At 42.6% G+C, this 3,714-nt stretch overlaps 1 pseudogene; it reads right to left on the bottom strand.

Annotated features, from left to right (window-relative positions):
• Positions 1-525: 525 nt before the first annotated feature.
• LOC110558990 (large ribosomal subunit protein uL24-like) lies at positions 526-1,012 on the bottom strand (annotated as a pseudogene).
• Positions 1,013-3,714: the final 2,702 nt, after the last annotated feature.

Below are 3,714 nucleotides of genomic sequence, written 5' to 3'. Positions count from 1 at the left end.
TCTTTTCCTCCTCCCCTGTTCTCTCTCTTCAACCACTTCTGATGTCTATTCTATTTCCCCTTCTGAGTAAGATTCAAGCATCCTCCCTTGGGCTCTCCTTGTTACTTATCTTCTTGGGTCTGTGAATTGTCATATGGTTATCCTGTACTATATGGTTAATATCCACTTATATGTGAGTATATACCATGTGTGTCTTTCTGAGTCTGGGTTACTTTACTCAGGATGATCTTTTCTGGTTCCATCCACTTGTCTGCAAATTTCATGATGTCCTTGTTTTTAATAGCTAAGTAGTATTCCATTGTGTAAATGTACCACATTTTCTTTATCCATTCTTCGATTGAGGAGCATCTGGGTTGTTTTCAGTTTCTGGCTATTACAAATAAAGATGCTATCAACATAGTTGAGCAAAAGTCCTTGTTGTATGGTGGGGTATCTTTTGGGTATATACCCAAGATTCTGTCATATTTCTTTTTCTTTCTTTCTTTTTTTTTTTACTGAAACAGTCTTTAATGACAGTTTTGTGAGAGGCCTCTACTCCTGCATCTTCTCAATGGTTTCTTCCTTGTATTTGCCCCTCTCCTTTCATACTTGTCGAGACTTGGCTTTCCTCTCCAGGATCTTCTTGCGGTCTTTGTCCAGCTTTAGCCTGGTGATAACCACCTTGCTGGGGTGGATGCCCACGTGGACTGTCGTGCCGTTGGCCTTTTCCCGCTGTACTCGCTCAATGTAGATGACGTACTTCTTCCTGTATACCTGGACCACTTTGCCAATCTGCTGGCCTTTGTAGTGTCCTCGGATGACCTGAACTTCATCATCCTTTCGAATGGGCATGGAGCGAACATTATACTTCTCAGCTCTTTGGAAAGAGGGGAAGACATGATCTTCCTCCGGATGTGAGAAGGCGCGTTGAAGTGCTGCTTGCGGTTTTTGCTTCGGTCAGAGGTCACGAAGGGATTGAACTTCATCTTGGCACCTAGGTACGGATGGCTGCGGATTACCTGCGACAGGCCACCAAACACTCTCCTCTGTCATCTTTCTTAACAAGACACCACAGAATACCAAAATGCTGCATCTCATAGCATCTTTCTAAGTTCAGAAGAGGGGCAAATATGTGGGTAGCTTGCTTCACACTAACACTATAAGACACAGTTCCACTTGGCTGCTCAGTAATTCTCACACCAGCACAAGAACATGACATTTGCCTTTTTATTTCTCCGCACTGTTTAGAGAACTTTGCTTGACACATGGCATACAGTAGCTACTCAACAAACACTTCTTGATTGATTGCACAGACAACAGAGAAGTCATTTAGCCCAACACATTCTTGAATTAAACTCTTAAATTCTAATAGTCTCACTAAATATATGGATATAGTATTTTAGCATGAGTATTATAAGACACTTTCATTTGCTAGCTTGGCCTTAATTCAGTAAAAGGGCGCTTTTGTGGTTATGACCTTTCAGTTAGCATGCCAAGCTCTGCGAAGGCAAGGACACAGCTTGACTCTCTCGAAGCTCCTTGCTGCTGCTTCTGGTGATGGCAGTTAAATATACAGGCAGGACTAGGGACAGAAGATAGAATATGCATTAGACATAGTTCAGCCGGAACCAGCAGCTTTAAAGGGCGAAGTTTACGGCCAGAGAGACTGACATGAGAGCCAAAAGGTGTCCAGAGATCGCTGAGATTCCACGCCCTACACAAAGAGCCCGGAAGGATGCTCTGTGTCCCTTGATGTAGACAGCATGAATTTTCACTCTAGAAAGGTATAGAGACATAGATAGTGCTGGCTTTGCTTCTAGTGTTGGCTTTGCCTCTAGTGTTGGCTCTGCTTCTAGTTGAAGCCTTAGTTATCAGCTGTGTTTCTAAGTTGTTTCTGGTAAGTTGTTCACACGTCCACAGTCCAAGTCTGAAATGCTTTGCAACAATGGCAATAATGGCATGCCCATTAACAAGAATGGTAGGTCCCTCACACAAGGCACCGAACTAGCAGGCAGCCAAGCTCCAGAACTAATATTGTACTCCTCAGTAGCCTGTCCATTCATGCCGTACACCTTGACATGAACATTATGTGACAATGTATAAATTTATTCAATTCCAGATCAGAGATGCATTATAAAAAATCTTAGTAGATAGTGACTGAGAGCCATCTTGGGCTGAGCGGGGTTGCCTGCAGGTTTGGACCCAGGCCACAGGCTTGCTCCCACCCCTTTGTAGACTTGTAATATCATGGACATGTTTCCTCACTACTGATATCCGCACAGCTGTCTTATACCTACCTGGTCGGCTGTGAGGGTTTATTGGGAGAATAGCTGAATGGAAGGTACTTAGAAAATATGGAATAGTGAAATGCATGGATCATATTTTTATGATTTAAATAAAATATATCATTTTTTACATGTCAAAAATTCTCACCATTTTGAGATAGGGTTTCTTTGTCCTGAACTCAATTTGTATATCAGGCTGGCCTTGATCTCACAGAGATCCAGCTTCCTCTGCCTTCCTGAGTGCTGAGATTACAGGCATGTGCCACTGCACCCAGTCAGTTTTCATCATTTTAAGTAATAAAACAGTTACATAAAATTAAATTGTCTTGTTGCTGGTTTCAATTGAATTAATCACTTCTTTCTCAATATGATATATCTGGATTAGTAAATTATGTCAATTTTCTCCATAACCAGTAGCCATATATAAGGTCATTCTCTTAGGCATTAAGCTAGTTTTGGAATTATCTGAATAAAAATAAATGTCAGTTTTTTTCATAGGAAACCAGATTGTCCCCGGCTCCTTGCCTTTGCTGATCTAAAACAGTCTGAGAAAAATCAACTCTGGAGAAAAGGGTTTGTTTTGGCTTACAGTTCTACCTGCACAGAGTCCATTGTGGAGGGAAAGACATGGCAACAGGCAGTAAAGGCAGGAAGATGGCTTATTCTCCACCTCCTTGGAGGTCCATAGTTTTTCCAAATAGTGCCAACAGCTGGGGACCAAGTGTTCAAACGCAAACGCCTATGGGGGGGCATTTTATGTTCAAATGATAACACAGAGCGAATCTGGGGATCTATGCTGGCAGAAATTTCTGATCATGAAGTAGTGTGTACATACCGTGGCTTTGTCCACCCAGGGCAAAAGGCCACTGAAGATGGATTTATTCTCATTTACATTGTGTATCAAGGTATGAGGAGCTTTTCAGGGAGAAACATTCAACATTGAAGCACAGGAGTATAAAGATTGACAAGGTCCCTCCAAGACTGTAGCCGTACATACCCTCTGTACACAGTCTCTTCCCCTCTTTCCTCTCTTGCCCTCTGTTGAGCTGTGAGTCCTGACAGAATTTATATAGAAGACAACTTGTTTTCTCCACTGTATTTGGAACATTGTTACAGAATAATGTAAATACACATATAAAAACATGTAGAAGCGCCAAACACTTCTACAAGTGGCAGAGCAGCCTAGCCAACCAAAGATTAACCTGGTATTGCCGTGAAACACAGGGCCTCAAGATGCCAAGTGCAACAACTTGGTCGGATACCTTTCACCTGTACTAGCTGAGTGTCTTTGGAGGGTACCTTGAAGGTACTACCCTCAAGGATTATGGGAATCCTTGGCAGGGCACTGGCTGGGAAGCGTGGCTTCCTTGGATACCTTGGAGGGTATTATGGGGAGCTTGGGAGAGCACTGGTCAGGGACCTCTGAAGGTAATGGTCAGAAATCTTTCAA

This window comes from Meriones unguiculatus, chromosome 1 (genome assembly GCF_030254825.1).
Source record: "Meriones unguiculatus strain TT.TT164.6M chromosome 1, Bangor_MerUng_6.1, whole genome shotgun sequence".
Taxonomy (NCBI): Eukaryota; Metazoa; Chordata; class Mammalia; order Rodentia; family Muridae; genus Meriones; species Meriones unguiculatus.
Note: the sequence above shows the minus strand (reverse complement) of the source record. Positions and strands in the feature narration are given on the sequence as shown.